Below are 21041 nucleotides of genomic sequence, written 5' to 3' on the forward strand. Positions count from 1 at the left end.
CCAACTTTTTTTTTTTTTTTTTTTTTTTTTTTGCATCAAGTATCAAACAAATAAACCTAGGCTTTGATACCACTGAAGGGTTTTTGAGCATTCTAACACTTCCTAAGTGTACATGCAACCCTAATAAACCTTGGATCTATGTTTGTCTAAGATACATGCAAATAATTATTTTTCCAAGGTTCATATCTTAACTAGCATGGCATGGGGAACATGAATCAAATAAAGCTAGTAGAAATGCTTACCTTGAAGTTGTAGTTGATTGCTTGGAGTTTTAGAGCCTAGCACCAATAATGTGGATGCCTCAAATGAAAGTCACAAATCACCACAAACTTGGAACTTTGAGAGAATAAATACTACTATCTTGAAATCGGCCTCACCTCAACAAGTGTCAACTAGTATGATTTCAAGAACCAAAGCCTCCTTTATATAGTGTGGTGGATTAGGGTTACATCCATGTAAACCCTAATACCCATGTCTCTTCATTTCCATGAGATCCATGGGTCAAAGCTCCATGGAGTATCCATGGACTTTTCCATCCAAGCCTAGCCCATTCTAAATAAGCATTAGCCCACACAATATAAATATAGAAGCCTATATTTAATTAGTAATATCTTTGATCACTAAATTAATCCTAGATTAATTATAGATCACTACTAATTAAATAATATGATCTTATATTAATATATTAGAACTTATAATATATTAATAAATCATAACTTGTACTATTCTCAAATATTATCCATAAATTGTTCGGGTGAAGTGCAACCCAAATGGACCATGCCGGGTCGGGTCAAGTACATACCAAATATAGTTATGGGCTTAGACACTATATCCAACAAAAAGCTCCATGGATCATCCATGGACTTCCATAGAAGCCTAGCCCACTAACAAATGAGTGTTAGCCCACACTATATAAAACCAATAGCCCACAATCTAATTAGTCTTCCTTTTAATCTCTAAATTAATTCATAATTAATTTAAGACTAAGACTAATTAAATAACATAACTTCATATTAATATATTATAACTTATAATATATTAACAAACATATGTGTATAACTCTCATAAAATTATCCATAAATAGTTCGGGTGAGATGCAACCCAAATGGACCATGCCGATCGGGTCAAGTATATACCAAATGAGTTATGGACTTAGACACCTTCTCCAACAGACTCCCACTTGGATAAGTCTAATAACTGTATTTTCCTATGAAGCGCCATTTTAGATAAGTGATCATATAATCCTCTGTTCTCATGATATCAGCCGGACAAATACATGGAACAACGTCGTACTTATTGTCCAGCAGTTTGTTTCCCGATTTTTGATTTGTTTGACAAAGAACTTAATCGAACACATCAATTTAGTTCTGACCGGCCGGTACATAGGTCACAACAAAATCATCGAGGGGCCCAGATATCGCTTCTATTTCTTGAAGGAACAGATAAACTTCGACTCATATGCTTGTTCTACTACTTGTTGAATTGTACACAAAGGCATGTTTTATAACATCAAGTTACTGATGCATTTACGTGCAATCAATGCACAACCAACTCATAGGTAACAACTCATATCTCTAGGTTTGAAGATTTATATGATATTACCGTCTCACGATCACTCGAGATAAATTCCATGAAGTGATACAAGTGAGCGTGGGTTTATTCCAATACTCATAACTTATGAGCACTCATGAATGTTGTAGCAACCATTGCTATGACTAAACCCATTTAGCCATCTACAAACTTGATTCATGACAGTCTTGATTCATACCTACTTCCAACATATGAACGAGTGTGGAGTGTTTAAATAACTTAGTTATTCGGAAAGAATAACCTAACTATTTTGGAAGTCAAAACATGCAAAGTGAAACACAATAATAATCGAATCCAATATGGTCTCAGAACCCTTTTGAATATAAATAGAACCACCTTTTATTTATCACCATATTGATTACACATTATTCATTGTATAATGTTTCAAACAATCAACTTAAGACTTGAATAAAACAACAGTCGTCCCATGCTCCTAGCATGTACACTTTGTTTTTCTAAACAATAGTTATGCCATACTCCAAGTATGCACACTATGTTTGTCTATGATCCTTACATTGTGATGTAGATCAACTGAACATGATTCCAATGATACTCATCTCACAATCCCAAATCCTTATTGTAAATGTGAGAATCCCCGTTTCCTATCATTTACCAAAAAATCTGTTAGATTTTAAACTTTTATGCAATGTTCCTCTTGTAATGATTATGCACAAAGTCACCAAAACCTTGTCGCCAGTCATTACAGAGTATTCCAAAGTAGTTCAACCTCTATGGAACGGAAGTCTCATATTCAAAGTACATTGCTTTAAACATCCTTCTTGCATTAAGGTTTTGTAATCTTACATAGATTGAATAATTTCCACCTATGGAGACATTTCCATAGTCCCATTTTGACTATCACTTCCGAACAGGAGTTACTTCTTTTCAGAATATGTCAATATGGTCCTTTCCGACAACTTACATCATACTTCCAACTTTCCCTGAGCAACCAATCTTTGGCGAACCTCAGATTTGTCCTCGACAATTGCTTAATCACTTTAGTCATATCCAGTTCTAGACTTTTCCCTTCTCAATGCCTTAAGCATTTGGAAAATTTAGAAAAGATGAATATTATAGCACATGCAATCGCTCCTATATCCGAAGCATATGGGACACGATTCATGATGTTTGACATAAAGACATGATACTAGACCAGTCTTTTGCTATAATATTTTTTATTTGCCATGTTTTCAAAATTTAACTATGAAGAGGGATGCCATAATCATAATCGAATTTTGAAAAACGCAATATATATAGAATTTCCTTAAGTCGAACCATTCCAACATAAAATTCATACATATATATTCTTGACTAAAGATGATTAAAATCTCAATCTAAGCTTTAGAATTGAAATGAAGTATAATTTCCTCTCCCTTAATTATAGCAAAACAATTTTTCAACCCCTGCAACTTCACGAATTAAAACTTTCTTTTCTATAATTAACATTGCTAACTTGCAACACTAAACGTAATAATCATGCTCCCACTAACATGATGATTATCAGCATAACACTTATGCTCCCACTAGCTCTGACATATTTCAAGAAATTTGCTGGACTTTTGAAATTTAAATTCATACACCCTTTTCTTAGATAGCTCACATGTGTGTCTAAATAATTTTTAGAACTATGAAAAGGGATATTGTAATCATAGTCTCAATTGCTTAGGCATTCGCCATTTCTCACAAGTCCATGTTAGTGTGTCGGTGAACCACACATGCTCCACTAACGACCTTTGAAAATGCAAATAACACAATTGCTATCTACTTAAAATCTACTTAGTGAAAGCGTTTCCTCACCATCATTCTCATGAATCGGAGAGAAAACATAATCACAAGATAAGGTTAGTGACAAATTCAGCCTTAAATGGATTAAACTTTATCAATTTTAGTTTCTTGTCACCTTGGTAGCACAAGGCCCACCAATGCTTCCAAGTTGAACTCTGATAACTCACATGCAAATTCAACTTATTTGAGGTAGGTATAGAAATAAGAATTATGTCAACACGATAGGATGCAAACCTTAAGTCGCGTGCTAGTGATAAATTACAGGTTTTACTCTTGATTAAATCTTGAAACTCTTTCAGGATCTTTAAGGCTCCCACTGTCCCCTTGACATATAAGTTTCCCCAGTCAAGAACCATTCCTTGACAAAACAAATATTCAAGGGATAGTGCGGATTCTTATTAAGACTAACACTTCACACAATTGGTCTTAGTTGGTCTTTGTCTCATCCAAGACATCACAACTTACCAATCTCAAATGGACAAGGGTAGAAACATTTTACACTACATTTGATAAGTGTTTTAAACCTTACTTTATGTCACTCAATGTTACAATCTTGGAGTATGTCTGTAAGAATTGTTTTGGAACGAAGTATGACTCGTCTTCTTGATTTTAACCAATCCAACAATTCATGACCTCTCTTCTTAGCCATAACAATGCACTAAGACATCCTTAGAGTCTGAATTTGTGATATGGTTTCATAATCATTAAGATGATCATGAAATACGATACTAAAGTACTCTCCCGTCCTTTCAGATTTGAGAAACTTTTATCTTTCTGCCTAATTTGATTCTTCTCATTTGTTTTGTCATACATTGTAACCTTTCCAATGTTACAGAATTATACTTAACCTCATAAGTATAATCATATTTACTAATCTTTAGTAAATCATGACAAATCAATCTTTGTGGTGGACCTTGACCAGCGCACACCCAGTGTACCTAATTCCTTAGTCCTTCAATTGACTCACATATACATGTGATCAAAGAATTAGTCTTAATTTTCAAAGATGAAAATTCTCATTCATCATACAATACAACTTGTATGATTCCAAGTTTCTATCCAATTGAAACTTGGGTGATGAAAAACTTTCTTCATTTGGTAAATTCAGACACTACCACAAATGAAAGAATCAAATCCACTTTCCAATATTGCTATTACTGGAAACATATAAGCAACAATTTTCCACAGATGCCATTGTAAGGATATTTTTTTAAAAATAAATAAAATTAAAACCCTTTTTTTTTTCTTTTATTTTAAAATTTTGCGGAAAAACTTATCCTTACAATCCACATGAAAACCTTGTTGTTATCTATTCATAAGCAATATATTATAACTCTTAAGCAACAACTCAAAATTCTGATTGCCGAACCATGCGATCGAAACCCACCTTCGCAATCAGAATCAACATATACTTACTTTAAGCTTCCTATCTTTTCTTTGATTCTTAAAAACATCAGCATGTGACCCATTCACATTATGTAATAAGAATCTCCAAATAGGAACTTAATAGAGTTAGACAGTGGACTTTACCCGAAGCAGAGTCAAACCTCATGACTTGATCAACCTTATGACCTTTCTGGTGAGTAGGGCAGCTTTGTAACGAATGCCCCTTCCTTTGGCAACAAAACACATGGACCCTTTGGTAATGGCACATGAGACTATCTCAGACTTAGCCTTTCTCTTTACCATTTGGTCAACCAAGTTGACTATGGCCGATCCCTTTCCATTGGGAAGAGAAATATTTTTTCTAGATATCCAATGCTACCATTGTGTCACACACCGAAAACCAAAGGCGGAAACGTTCCCGGGGTTGACTCCATGTTGTGTATCAAATCCAATGTACATAGTAATCACAGTAAACAACCATTACATTACATATATATAAGAAAGTTTACATTTGGTTCAAAAGTAAATTGTACAAAGTTATACATATATCATATGAACAAAAGAGACGAGTCTTCGGAGCACTCCATCTTCACAAAAAGATATCGCCGGGTACCTGTCTAACTTGGACCTGAGAATACAAGCAGTTTGAAAATCAGCATAAAGCTGGTGAGTTCATAAGCGGTTTTGTTTTGTGAAAATGTATCGATTTCCTTTAGTGTTCTGAAAAGATTTGATATCCAAGAAAATCCCATATTTTCTTACGTAAAGTAGTTAAGATATCTTTCATTACAGTTCTATTACATATATAAGTTAACCCCAGGAAAATCCCATATTTTCCTAATTGTAAGATTGATTTGATAACATATAGTATAGTTTAATATACAAAACTATAATTTAGACGAACGTTAAATAGAAAGTATTTCGAAAACCTTGGGACTACATCCCGAACCAGTTATAAGATAATTCGATAAAAACCATGGGATTACTATCTCGAAAGTAGGTATAAGATAGCTTGATAACCATGGGATCACTATCCCGAAACTAGATATATGATAGATTGATAAAATCATGGGATTATCATCCCGTATAAAATTTAGTTTCAAAACCATGGGATTGCCATCCCGAACGAAATATAGACACAAGATCATGGGATTATCATCCCGAACGAGATATAGACATAAAACCATGGGAATACCATCCCGAATGAGATATAGATACAAGACCATGGGATTACCATCCCGAACAAGATATAAATTCTAAACAAACCCTAACTGTGAATAAGTTATATTAATACGTATTGTGAGTCGGGTAACCATACTGATACGACAACGAGACCTCCTTGATGTTAGTCAGACGTCGAATGATATCCAGAATTTGTCACCCCAGGCGTGCCCGCCTAACTGTATCTAGCAGTTAAGGTGTGGGATTGTCAGTCCCGAATAGATCTATTCACAAACTCTTCGCTCTCCCTCCAGGAGACTCTGGTTACACTTCCGGAGAGGATTTACTTGATCATCCATAAAGGGTAGTGACTATCTCACAAACTAGTATTAAACTATTCATAGGATTCTCATACGATTACAAACATACCTAGATTTTAAGACATGATACAGTGAAAAATAGATACATACAATGAGACTATCTGACAAAATATTCGAATGATATAGAGATAAACTGAACCAGACATAGTTTATCTAATAACTTAGTACAGGTATCAATACTTGATATAAAAAGTAACATAGAACCCCAAATTATTCCCATAATAATTTGATTAGATTGTTTATTTTCTTAACTAAAATCCATTTAGTTGTAATTGAAAATCATTCCTTATGCTCAACATAATACATAAGGAGTAAAAGAGTTTGTAAGGTTGCCAGATATTATTTGTAATACATAAATGTTATGATTTGAAAACAGTTTTGGTTTGCTTGTATTCCCCCCCTGAAAACAGTTAAAAACAGTGAAAAAGGCGTAGGGGTATGAACTCACCGGACGAGAAGTAGGACGATTTGGATGCTAAGAGTTGATCCGGGGCTTGCAAATACACGAGATTCCAAATTATAATGTAAAGATACACATTTGTATCTAATTAGGACTTAGATTAATTGTTGGATAGGGACAATTGCTTCAAGTCGCAAAAACACTCCGATACGAGTGTTTGGAGGGACCCGGGTGGCGTTTAAGGATGGGAAATGGTACTAGGGACTTGGGACTTGAGTTTACTCCCCATGAGTAAACTTTTAAATGAGTTTACAACCACAAAACACACACATACATGAGTTTACGGCCGTAAACTCATGTGGGTGTGGTTTTGGGTGTTTAAATGGCTTAAATGGCTTATATGGACATGGGAATTGATTCTAGGCTTTGTTCTAAATGCATGGAATGGATTAAAATCACCAAAATGATTAATTTATGGGAGTTTACGGCCTAGCATAGGCTCCTGGCCGTAAACTCCTAATTACTCAAGGAAATGGTGCTAAATGGTGCTAGAACAAATCACATGTGATTGGTAAAATTAATCCAAGGCCTAACATGAGTTTGCATGGAATTTTTGAGGGATTTGTGGAGTTTACGGCCCATGAAACCCCCTTCATGGCCGTAAACTCTTGTGTGTGGTGTTCCAAGGTGTTTCAAGGTCTAGAACATGCATGAAAGGACTTCTAAAATTCATCTAAGGGCCTTAGGGGTGTGTAGTTTGCATTCTAACACCAAAAATTTTGGAGTTTACGGCCCAAGAACAGGTCTTGGCCATAAACTCTTATAAATCCCACAAAAGTTGTGTTTAAGGCCTTAAAAGTATTTTTGGTTGGTCCCTTGATTTATTCCAAGGCTTTTGGTGGTGTTGGATGGCTTTCTAACACCTTAGAATGAGATTTATGCCAAGTTTGGTGGAGTTTACGGCCCAAGAACTCTCCTTGGCCGTAAACTCATCTAAGTCCCTCAAAATTAATGTTTCAAGTGTCCAAATGCAAGAATCAAAGTCCTATACTTCATATCTAAGCCATAGAGGTGTTTTGGAAGGGTTTAAAGGCATGAAAAACACCATTTTCATGAGTTTACGGCCCAAGATTATGCCTTGGCCGTAAACTCCTTCAAAGTCCACAAAATTATAGTTTTAGGTGTCCTAAGTCCATATCTTGAAGTCCCTTAGCCATATCTAAAGTCCATTTGAGTCTAGGAAGGAGTTTAAGGGCTAAAAACCCTTCAAAATGGTGTTTACGGCCTAGGCTGCCTCCTGGGCCGTAAACTCACATATAATGTCCAATTTTATGATCAAGTGTCTAATTTGGAAGCTAAACTTGCTATAGATTAAGGCTAGGAAGGTACCTTAAGGATTTGAAGCCTTAAATTTGAGTTTTGGACACTTAATCCTTAGATTTAGGAGAGAGGTTAGAGAGAGAGTAGAGAGAGAAGGAAAAAGCTTCAAATGAGTGCTAAAACATGTTTATATAGTCCCCAAAACTTGGACACGGTGGAATTCTACCCGATACCGGCCTTAAACGATGCTTTGGGTCGCACCCGATTGAGTTTTCGTCACCCGACGAGGATATTTCTAAAACTTAAGAAATAAATGTTTTGGGCTAAATTCATGAGTTCCTAAATGATTTGGACCCTCATTGAATGAAAATAAATATATAATTTTAGTTAACTAAGCCCAAAAATGATAACGGGACATTTCGATTTCCGACGAGTTATTCGGGTAGAACGGGTTTTTCGGCGATAAACAACTTCGGGTTGTTACATTATCCCCCCGTTAGAGGGAATTTCGTCCCGAAATTCAAAGAATAGGATAAAGGTCATAGATTTGAAATGAGATACGAATGGATTTGTTGTCTCGGATCTTCACTTCCTCAAGTGGAATCTGGTCTCTGTTGGGCGTTCTAGTGAATTCTCACTATTGGGACGTGTCCTTGTTTCGTATCTTGACTCTCTCTCAATCTACGATATCAATCTGCTTTCTTGTGGAAGTTCCAACCCTGAACGACTTCGGTTTCCTCAAGGAATCACTAGGGTTTCGTTGGGCAGACGTTTCTAAGGATTCGAGACGTGATGGTCTAAATAGTTGTTACCAAGTTATAAGGGCATCCAAAACTTGAAGGTTGCTGAATCGATCTCTACGAAGATCTCGAAAGGTTTGATGTGAGACTAAACTAGATGCTCGAGAGAAACTCCCGGGAATCCTTCGGGATAGACATTTAGAGGGAAAGGCTGCTAACTTCCCGTTTCTCAATAATCACAGAAACGAGGGATGCATGGTAATTTACATTGGAAAAACTTTTGAGTCCTAAGGCATAGAATGATACGAAAGTTTGATGCCGAAGGTCACGAGAATCGGGTCGAGAAAAAAAGATCTAACGAGCGGCCCTTTCGAAAGTAAGGATAACAACGCGAATGAAAACTTGGTCATTTCTGGTTAAACATGGCATCAAAGTATTTTCATGGAAAGTTTCCCCCTTTATAAATCGAATGGAATAGAACAGTCCTCCGGACCGAGGATTCAATCTATAGATACGAAGTTAGTGTTCTCTATCTCACTAGTTAGTCGTCTCGACGGTATACATTTCGATTACATACAAAGGATTGAGTTTAGAATATGTTCGAATAGATAGATAACAGGTTTCCCTTTTTGCACCCAAAATCAAAAAGAGTTGCAAGTATAAGAATTATCAAAGAGAGATATACCTGCGGCAGCAGAGGGATTTGTGGTTGTAGCTGTCTTGGGACAATTCCTTTTGAAGTGCCCAGCTTCACCACAATTATAGCAGGTCGGACTGATTCCAGCTCCGGATGATTGGTTCGTTGATTTGGCTGGTTTTCTGCAGGTTCGCGCAAGATGGCCCTTATTGCCATAGTTGTCGCAGATCCTTTCGCGACATGGTCCAGGAATGTGGTGGTGGTAGTTGCACTTACCACACCAAGGAAGGGTACCAGTGTATCCACTGGCGGGAGTTTGGGCTGTGGAACCTACAGCCGAGACAGCAACAGGGGTAGTAGTAGCATGGACTGCTACCGTTTGTTGTTTCTTAGAAGACCCTTGCGTACTCTGGGCCTTACGCTTGTTCCAGGATTTCCTTTTACTTCCGCCTCCACTAGCGACTGGCTCGGGGGTAGTAGCTTCTTCATCAGAGTTGTTTTCGTGATCTATCAGGATTTTCGCCAGGCATTTGGCACTGTCATAGGTGTCTGGCTTCGCAGCCAAGACATTCCCCTTTGTTGGCTGGGTCAACCCCCAGATGAATCTCTCTATCTTTTTACTTTCCGGGGTAACCATTCCCGGACAAAGTAGGGCCAGATCGTCGAATCTTGAGGTATAAGCAGCTATGTCAGAACCCTTCATCTTAAGGTTCCATAGTTCGTGTTCTAGCTTCTGAAGCTCGCCCCGAGGGCAATATTCTGCGAGGAGAAGCTCCTTCATAGCTTCCCAACCCATAGCATTGGCTACAGGTAAAGTTAAGGATTTGACTCGGCTATTCCACCAAGTCAGGGCCTTGTCTAGGAAAGTACAGGCGGCAAACTTGACTCTATCAGACTCCGAACAGCCACATATCTCAAAGATTGATTCGATTCTCTCGAACCATCGGGTTAAAGCAATGACACCCCCTGTGCCATCGAAGAATGTCGGTTTTGCATTCATGAAGTCTTTATAGGAACCCCCTTTTTGGTGTCCTTGGCTATCATCTGGGTTTTGGGTTTGGGGATCACCTCCTGAATTTCTAGAGTTCATTTGCGACATGGCTGCTACCATTGCAGCAGTCAGAACTGTCTGAAGCGATGCAAGATCAAGTTGAAGAGGAGGATTGTTGTTGTTCGTTGAGCTGGGTCTCTTTCTTGGAGGCATCGTGATCTAACAAGATCAGGAAAGAGAGGATCATAAGTCCTCTGAATTGAATCAAGAGATATGGGACAGGAGATATCCCATTAAGGCAAATATAGCATCATACTAAGCGATAAAGCAGAAAGGAGTTATAATGATAGAACATTTTATCGCTAGAGGAATGATCAAAGAATAACGCGTATACGAGGATTTTCTACAAAGGATCGGCTCGAGAAATACTCCCATAGTATTTCATGGTTCGCTGCAGCGTCGATTTGTTGTTTGGAATATTAGGTAAGTTTTAGGTATGCCGCATGCCACAGTCACTCCCAAGCACATGTTGGCCGTGTCTCGAATGAATATAGTTGGCCAGGCTATATTGACCCTAGACACGACTACATAATTGCTCAGGTTTAACCGCAGTGTACAACACCCATTTACTTATGTTTTGTTCTACTTGTAGCTACGGATTTCGACGGCTCGGCATACTTAAATACTTTTGAAAATACTTATATATTGTAAGATACTTTTAGTTCAGAGCACTTAGGCCCCTTAATGTTTATAGTTTCATACCATGTAAGGTTTGGTATACTCTGTTCACTATAAACAAGGGCTCTGATACCAATCTGTCACACCCCGAAAACCAAAGGCGGAAACGTTCCCGGGGGTTGACTCCATGTTGTGTATCAAATCCAATGTACATAGTAATCACAGTAAACAACCATTACATTACATATATATATATATATATATGAAAGTTTACATTTGGTTCAAAAGTAAATCGTACAAAGTTATACATATATCATATGAACAAAAGAGACGAGTCTTCGGAGCACTCCATCTTCACCAAAAGATATCGCCGGGTACCTGTCTAACTTGGACCTAAGAATACAAGCAGTTTGAAAATCAGCATAAAGCTGGTGAGTTCATAAGCGGTTTTGTTTTGTGAAAATGTATCGATTTCCTTTAGTGTTCTGAAAAGATTTGATATCCAAGAAAATCCCATATTTTCTTATGTAAAGTAGTTAAGATATCTTTCATTACAGTTCTATTACAGATATAAGTTAACCCCAGGAAAATCCCATATTTTCCTAATTGTAAGATTGATTTGATAACACATAGTATAGTTTAATATACAAAACTATAATTTAGACGAACTGTAGATAGAAAGTATTTTGAAAACCTTGGGACTACATCCCGAACCAGTTATAAGATAATTCGATAAAAACCATGGGATTACTATCCCGAAAGTAGGTATAAGATAGCTTGATAACCATGGGATCACTTGAAGGGTTTTTGAGCATTCTAACACTTCCTAAGTGTACATGCAACCCTAATAAACCTTGGATCTATGTTTGTCTAAGATACATGCAAATAATTATTTTTCCAAGGTTCATATCTTAACTAGCATGGCATGGGGAACATGAATCAAATAAAGCTAGTAGAAATGCTTACCTTGAAGTTGTAGTTGATTGCTTGGAGTTTTAGAGCCTAGCACCAATAATGTGGATGCCTCAAATGAAAGTCACAAATCACCACAAACTTGGAACTTTGAGAGAATAAATACTACTATCTTGAAATCGGCCTCACCTCAACAAGTGTCAACTAGTGTGATTTCAAGAACCAAAGCCTCCTTTATATAGTGTGGTGGATTAGGGTTACATCCATGTAAACCCTAATACCCATGTCTCTTCATTTCCATGAGATCCATGGGTCAAAGCTCCATGGAGTATCCATGGACTTTTCCATCCAAGCCTAGCCCATTCTAAATAAGCATTAGCCCACACAATATAAATATAGAAGCCCATATTTAATTAGTAATATCTTTGATCACTAAATTAATCCTAGATTAATTATAGATCACTACTAATTAAATAATATGATCTTATATTAATATATTAGAACTTATAATATATTAATAAATCATAACTTGTACTATTCTCAAATATTATCCATAAATTGTTCGGGTGAAGTGCAACCCAAATGGACCATGCCGGGTCGGGTCAAGTACATACCAAATATAGTTATGGGCTTAGACACTATATCCAACAGTCTCCCACTTGGATAAGTCTAGTAACTATATTTGCAAGTATAACTTCAGGAACCGATCAGCAATCGTAGCTCTTTAAACTCTGTTGAACTAGAACGCGCCATTTAGATAAGTGATCATATAATCCTCTGTTCTAGATATCAGCCGGACAAATACATGGAACATAGTCTTACTTATTGTCCAGCAGTTTGTTTCCCGATTTCTGATTTGTTTGACAAAGAACTTAATTGAACACATCAACTTAGTTCTGACCGGGCCCGGTACATAGGTCAAAACAAAATCATCGAGTGGCCCAGATATCAGCTTCTAATCCAAGAAGGAACAGATAAACTTCGACTCATATGTTTGTTCTACCACTCATTGAATTACACACAAAAGCACGTTTTATAACATCGAGTTACCAATGCGTTTTCGTACAATCAATGCATAACCAACTCGTAAGTAACAAATCATATCTCTAGGTTTGAAGACTTATATGATATTACCGTCTCACGATCACTCGAGATAAAATTCCATGAAGTGATTCCAGTGAGCGTGGGTTGAGTCCAATGCTCAGAACTTATGAGCACTCATGATTGTTGTAGCCTTGTCCAACACCTTAGACCTCTGCAACCAATCATGACAGTCTTGATTCATACCTACTTCCGACATATGACCGACTGTGGAGGTTTGAATAATATGATATACCAAACATAATTATTCTGGAAGTCAAAACATGCAAAAGAAATATAGTAAAAGATCGACAAGAGATAGCAACACTTTACTCATAAATAAAACACCTTTTATTCATCATCAAATGTCAATTACACTTTACAAATTTCTGGGTTATCTAACTACTAAAACTTATATCATCCTTCAGCCCTATGCTCCGAGCATGCTGGAGATGCTTAACCCTACTCAGTCCCTTCGTGAGGGGATCTGCCGGGTTCTCATCCGATGATACCCTCTTCGCCATGAGGAGTCCTTCTTCAATTCGATGTCTGATAAAATGGTATTTTCTGTCGATGTGTCTGGATCTCCCGTGATCCCTTGGTTCCTTGGCTAAGGCAACCGCACTATTGCTGTCACAGAAAATCTCCATTGGCTCTTTTATAGCTGGTACAACTCCAAGGTCTCCGATGAAGTTCTTTAGCCATATAGCCTCCTTTGCTGCCTCGCTTGCTGCTATATACTCTGATTCACAAGTTGAATCTGCCACTGTCTCTTGCTTGGAACTCTTCCAAGAAATTGCTCCTCCGTTTAGGGTAAAGACCCAGCCTGACTGAGAGCGGAAATTATCCCTATCAGTCTGGAAACTAGCATCACTATACCCTACAACTCTCAAGTCATCACTCCCACCGAGGGTAAGGACCCAGTCCTTAGTCCTTCGCAGGTACTTGAGGATATTCTTTACCGCAGTCCAGTGTTCCTTGCCAGGGTTCCCCTGATACCTGCTAACCATGCTTAAAGCAAAGGCTACATCAGGTCGAGTACACGTCATAGCATACATGATCGATCCTACAGCTGAAGCATAAGGTAGTCGACTCATTTCTGCTATCTCAGCCTCAGTGCTAGGGCTTTGTGTCTTACTCAATCTGGCATTACTCTGAATAGGTAACTCACCTTTCTTGGAGTTATGCATGTTGAATCTTTTCAACACTTTGTCCACATAGGTGCTTTGACTAAGTCCAATTAGTCTTTTACTCCTGTTTCTCAAAATCCTTATCCCTAGGATATAGGCAGCTTCACCAAGGTCCTTCATAGCAAAACACTTCCCAAGCCAGGACTTTACTTCCTGCAAGGTTGGGATGTCATTTCCTATGAGTAGTATGTCATCCACATACAGTACCAAAAAACTGACTATGCTCCCACTAGCCTTGATATAGACGCAAGATTCATCTTCACTCCTTGAAAAGCCAAATTCCTTGACTTTCTCATCAAAGCAAAGATTCCATCTGCGAGGTGCCTGTTTCAATCCATAAATGGATTTCTCGAGCTTACACACTCTATTGGGGTACTCTGTACTGACAAAACCCTCTGGCTGAACCATGTAAACATCCTCAGCCAACTTTCCATTAAGGAAGGCAGTTTTGACATCCATTTGCCATATTTCATAATCATGAAATGCAGCAATGGCTAACAGAACCCTAATAGACTTTATCTTGGCCACTGGTGAAAAGGTTTCATCATAATCAACTCCCAGAGTTTGAGAATAACCTTTTGCAACCAGTCGTGCCTTATAAGTGTGTACATTACCGTCCATGTCGGTCTTCTTCTTGAAGATCCATTTGCACCCCACTGTCTTACGACCTGGTACATTTTCAACCAAGTTCCAAACTTGATTGTCATACATGGATTGTATCTCGCTATCCATTGCCTCTTTCCACTTGGCAGCCTCAGGGCCTGCCATGGCTTCCGTGTAGCTGTTAGGTTCATCCAGACCTACTAGTGTCTCATCACTAATAAGTGTCTCACCTTCCGCAGTAATATGGAAGCCATAATAATGCTCAGGTGCATTCCTAACTCTTGTGGAACGCCTAAGAGGTACAGGCACATCAACTGGCTCAACAGGAGTTTCCTCCTCAAGTTGAGGGCTAGTGTTTGAAGTTCCTTCACCGCTTGACTCTTGAATTTCTTCAAGATCAATTTGCCTCCCACTGTCCCCTTGGCTTATAAATTCTCTCTCTCGAAAAACTCCTCTTCTTGCTACAAAGACCACATTATCACTAGGTCTGTAGAAGAGGTAACCAAAGGATTGTTGTGGGTAGCCGATGAAAATACACCTCTCGCTTCGAGGTTCGAGCTTATCATGAGTCTCGCGTCTCACGAAAGCCTCACAACCCCAAATCTTGATGTGGTCTAGCTTAGGTACTTTCCCAGTCCACATCTCGTGAGGAGTTTTGGCAACTTTCTTTGTAGGGACAAGATTAAGAATATGGGCGGCAGTCTCTAAGGCATACCCCCAGAATGAGATTGGTAGCGTAGCTCGACTCATCATGGAACGAACCATATCCAACAAGGTTCGATTACGCCTCTCAGCCACACCATTCAACTGTGGTGTCCTGGGAGGTGTCAATTGTGAGACAATCCCACATTCCCTAAGATAGTCGAGGAACTCTGAACTAAGATACTCACCTCCTCGATCGGATCGAAGCATCTTAATGTTCCTGCCCAATTGATTCTCGACTTCCTGTTTAAATTCCTTAAACCTCTCGAAAGTCTCTGACTTATGCTTGATTAAGTAGACATATCCATATCTACTGTAATCATCAGTAAAAGTCAAATAATAACGATTAGCATCCCTTGTGGCATGTTTGAATGGTCCACACACATCCGTGTGTATAAGGTCCAACAAACCTTCACCCCTCTCACACGAGCCTGTGAAGGGTGATTTTGTCATTTTGCCAAGTAAGCATGATTCGCAACTATCATCTGACTTTAGGTCAAACGACTCCAAGACTCCATCCTTTTGGAGTTGGCCTATGCGTTTCTTGCTTATATGTCCAAGACGACAATGCCATAATGATGCTTTATCCAAGTTATTATTATTAGTAGAATCAATACACAAAACATTATTTCCTAAGTTATCTATAACAGATACAGCTTCATACACACCATCACAAGGTAATGCTTTAAAATAAAAAACATTATTATAGAAAACATCTATAGAACCAACTTCATTATTAAATGAAAAGGTAAACCCTTGTTTGTACAAAGCATGAAAGGAAATAATATTTCTTGCCATTCCTGGCGAATAACAACATTTATTCAAATCTAAATTAAACCCACTACTTAGCGATAAAGTATAAACTCCAATCTTGGTAACAGGTAAAGCTTTCCTATTCCCCATGATCAAGTTTATTCTTCCTTGCTCCACATTCTCACTTCTTCTTAGTCCCTGCAAGTCACAACAAATATGAATACCACAACCGGTATCAAGGACCCAAGATTTAGAATGGGGTGAGTTATTAGAAATGATAGTGTAAGTACCTGCATGGTTGGGTTTGACTTTCCCATCCTTCACATCCTGCTGGTACTTTGGGCAGTTCCGCTTCCAATGAGATTTTTCATGGCAATAGAAGCATTCAGCCTCTTTTGGGTCAGAAGAAGGAGTGACGAAACCTTTCTTGGTTCCACTTGAAGAAGAGCCATCAAGGGTCCGAGCCTTGGTACCCTTCGAGGACCTCTTTCTCTTCCTCCATCGATTTTTCCCAATTGCTAAAACCGGAGTTGAGTTTGGAGTAGGAGTGATAGCAACCGACTTCCCCTTAAGACCTGATTCTGCGGTCTTGAGAAGTCCCTGAAGTTTGCTGAGTGTGACCTCTTCCTTATTCATGTGATATGTCATGCGGAATTGATCATAGCACGATGGTAAGGAGTGCAAAATGATATCTATTGCAAGATCCTCAGGGAAGTTCACATTAAGCTTCAGCAAACGATCCACATACCTTTGCATTTTCTGCATGTGGCTCGTGACGGATTCCCCGTCCTTCATCATGGTTGTTATCATGGAGCAGATGATTTCATACCTCTCTTGTCTTGCACTTTGATGGTATCTTTCCATCAAATCTTGGTGCATTTCATAAGGGTAGAAATCCTCATAAGACTTTTGGAGTTCCGCTGTCATCGTGGCCATCATGATGCAAGCCACTTTCGTAGCATCCCTTTCATGTGCCCGAAAGTCAGCGATCTCCTGAGGAGTTGCAGTGGTCTCATCAATCTCCTTAAGCTCCTTGTCAAGGACATATTCTTTGTCCTCGTAGCGGGTAATCATCCTGATGTTTCTGATCCACTCATTGAAGTTGGATCCATCAAAGGTGACTTTCCCACACAAGTTCATAAGGGTAAAGGAGCCATTAGGATTAGAGCCAGAAGCATTGTTTGAAGACATCTGAAAAGAAGAGAACAAGATTAGTTTAGATATAAGAGAGTCCTTAATAAAACACCCAAATGTAATATTAAGGCTAGGATCCAATCACAATATAATATAACTTAGAAGAGGTATGCCGTAATCTAAGCTATACCATATTTGAAAGGTAGGTGAATGACGATTCACCAATTTCCACCACGAAAACCGAAATGTTTAAATATTAGGTTTTTGATTGGTTCTTAGAAATTCCTAGATTCTTTGAGATTCAATGAACTTTTCAAAGGCATGTTTCAATCTCAAGTGTGCCCTCCAAGTTTTGTGACTGGGATGCCGAGGATCACAAAACGAGGTGTGAAGTAACCATGCAAATCACTTGGTACCCTTAAGGTTTATCACTCAATCGATGTGCCGGTAAACCACACACGCTCCACCGATACTATAATAAACCTTTAAGTCACCCTTTACCTACCTTGTTAAGTCCAAGTTAGTGTGCCGGTTAACCACACATGCTCCACCAACGACTTAATCAAAGTGTAAAGTGTAATTTCATGGATTAGCACCTTATTCACATTTTTCCTAAAGTAACTAAGATTGGGAATTTAATAAAACATTTAGTTACTTTATAATATTCATCATACTTTGAATGAGAATTTATAAGTCCTTGTCTTACCCGTTCGGCTAACGACCCTCCACCAGTCAAGCAAGCGGTGGGTGAGAGTGGACACCCATTAAGTCACCATTTTATAGGCAACAACCTTATACCCACCTTATAGACCGGCTTCGTGAATGAGGCGTACTAGCGGTAAGACGACTTTGTTCTTATACATATATATATAATTATTAAATCATAATAATATAAGTATAAGGGTTGAATTTTAACTTTTTAAAATTCTAAGGGTTGGAACTAAAGTTTTAACTTAACTTTACTTGTTCCAAAACTTGAGGGCAAGTTTTGTAAACTTTCAAAACTTTTCATATCTTGTAACTTATGAGTTTAATAGAGTAATAAAATGAAGACTCTTCATTTTTCTAACTCTTATGTTCTTTTAATGGTTTTTAATCCAAGAGACTTTTGGTTTTCCATAACTTGAGGACAAGTTATGGACTCCATTAAAACACATTATGATCAAGAATTAAATTACCACATAGGTTACAAATAATTCCTATGATCATCTAAACATCATAAGAACAAGAATATGAATATGAACACTTTCAAGAATCAAAATCACATAAAACTTTGTAATTTTGATAACTAGTTGTTGTAAATGAATTAGCAAAAACATTACTCCATCTAAAACAAGTTTTCAAGTACCAAAACAGTTTAGAGTAATGTTTCCAATTCATTTCCAGCAACTAAAGCCGAAATTCCGTTTTTTTTTTTTTTTTTAATTATTTTCGACTTTTCCAACTTTTTTTTTTTTTTTTTTTTTTTTTTTTTTTTTTTTTTTTTTTTGCATCAAGTATCAAACAAATAAACCTAGTCTCTGATACCACTGAAGGGTTTTTGAGCATTCTAACACTTCCTAAGTGTACATGCAACCCTAATAAACCTTGGATCTATGTTTGTCTAAGATACATGCAAATAATTATTTTTCCAAGGTTCATATCTTAACTAGCATGGCATGGGGAACATGAATCAAATAAAGCTAGTAGAAATGCTTACCTTGAAGTTGTAGTTGATTGCTTGGAGTTTTAGAGCCTAGCACCAATAATGTGGATGCCTCAAATGAAAGTCACAAATCACCACAAACTTGGAACTTTGAGAGAATAAATACTACTATCTTGAAATCGGCCTCACCTCAACAAGTGTCAACTAGTGTGATTTCAAGAACCAAAGCCTCCTTTATATAGTGTGGTGGATTAGGGTTACATCCATGTAAACCCTAATACCCATGTCTCTTCATTTCCATGAGATCCATGGGTCAAAGCTCCATGGAGTATCCATGGACTTTTCCATCCAAGCCTAGCCCATTCTAAATAAGCATTAGCCCACACAATATAAATATAGAAGCCCATATTTAATTAGTAATATCTTTGATCACTAAATTAATCCTAGATTAATTATAGATCACTACTAATTAAATAATATGATCTTATATTAATATATTAGAACTTATAATATATTAATAAATCATAACTTGTACTATTCTCAAATATTATCCATAAATTGTTCGGGTGAAGTGCAACCCAAATGGACCATGCCGGGTCGGGTCAAGTACATACCAAATATAGTTATGGGCTTAGACACTATATCCAACATCACTATCCCGAAACTAGATATATGATAGATTGATAAAATCATGGGATTATCATCCCGTATAAAATTTAGTTTCAAAACCATGGGATTGCCATCCCGAACGAAATATAGACACAAGATCATGGGATTATCATCCCGAACGAGATATAGACATAAAACCATGGGAATACCATCCCGAATGAGATATAGATACAAGACCATGGGATTACCATCCCGGACAAGATATAAATTCTAAACAAACCCTAGCTGTGAATAAGTTATATTAATACGTATTGTGAGTCGGGTAACCATACTGATACGACAACGAGACCTCCTTGACGTTAGTCAGACGTCGAATGATATCCAGAATTTGTCACCCCAGGCGTGCCCGCCTAACTGTAGCTAGCAGTTAAGGTGTGGGATTGTCAGTCCCGAATAGATCTATTCACAAACTCTTCGCTCTCCCTCCAGGAGACTCTGGTTACACTTCCGGAGAGGATTTACTTGATCATCCATAAAGGGTAGTGACTATCTCACAAACTAGTATTAAACTATTCACAGGATTCTCATACGATTACAAACATACCTAGATTTTAAGACATGATACAGTGAAAAATAGATACATACAATGAGACTATCTGGCAAAATATTCGAATGATATAGAGATAAACTGAACCAGACATAGTTTATCTAATAACTTAGTACAGGTATCAATACTTGATATAAAAAGTAACATAGAACCCCAAATTATTCCCATAATAATTTGATTAGATTGTTTATTTTCTTAACTAAAATCCATTTAGTTGTAACTGAAAATCATTCCTTATGCTCAACATAATACATAAGGAGTAAAAGAGTTTGTAAGGTTGCCAGATATTATTTGTAATACATAAATGTTATGATTTGAAAACAGTTTTGGTTTGCTTGTATTCCCCCCCTGAAAACAGTTAAAAACAGTGAAAAAGGCGTAGGGGTATGAACTCACCGGACGAGAAGTAAGACGATTTGGATGCTAAGAGTTGATTCGGGGCTTGCAAATACACGAGATTCCTAATTATAATGTAAAGATACACATTTGTATCTAATTAGGACTTAGATTAATTGTTGGATAGGGACAATTGCTTCATGTCGCGAAAACACTCCGATACGAGTGTTTGGAGGGACCCGGGTGGCGTTTAAGGATGGGAAATGGTACTAGGGACTTGGGACTTGAGTTTACTCCCCATGAGTAAACTTTTAAATGAGTTTACAACCACAAAACACACACATACATGAGTTTACGGCCGTAAACTCATGTGGGTGTGGTTTTGGGTGTTTAAATGGCTTA

The sequence above is a fragment of the Lactuca sativa genome, chromosome 1 (assembly GCF_002870075.4).
Source record: "Lactuca sativa cultivar Salinas chromosome 1, Lsat_Salinas_v11, whole genome shotgun sequence".
Classification (NCBI taxonomy): Eukaryota; Viridiplantae; Streptophyta; class Magnoliopsida; order Asterales; family Asteraceae; genus Lactuca; species Lactuca sativa.